This window comes from Nestor notabilis, unplaced genomic scaffold (assembly GCF_000696875.1).
Source record: "Nestor notabilis isolate BGI_N333 unplaced genomic scaffold, ASM69687v1 scaffold17221, whole genome shotgun sequence".
Classification (NCBI taxonomy): domain Eukaryota; kingdom Metazoa; phylum Chordata; class Aves; order Psittaciformes; family Psittacidae; genus Nestor; species Nestor notabilis.
Window position 1 is genome coordinate 11,542 of NW_009914391.1, and position 305 is coordinate 11,846.

Consider the following 305-nt stretch of genomic DNA (forward strand, 5'->3'; position numbering starts at 1 on the left):
TGTCTGGTCAGAAGAGCCCCCACCCTTGGTGGGGGAGGCAGGAGCCAAGCCCCACACAGCAACCCCCCCTTTCCTCTACTTGACCCACAGCAGGGGCACAGCCTCAGCCCCACGCTCAGAGCAGGGGGCAGTGCCACTGCTTTGCTTTCGGGGTAGCAGGTTCATGTCCCACTGTGGTGGGGCTGCCTTGCTGCGGGCTCTGCAGGAGGAGGACAGGGTGCCAGGGCCATGCCCACCTGCTTGGTGGTGCCCCGCAGCCTCCATCTCTGAGAGGCTGTAGGCCATGGCCAGCTGCAAGTCCTCAT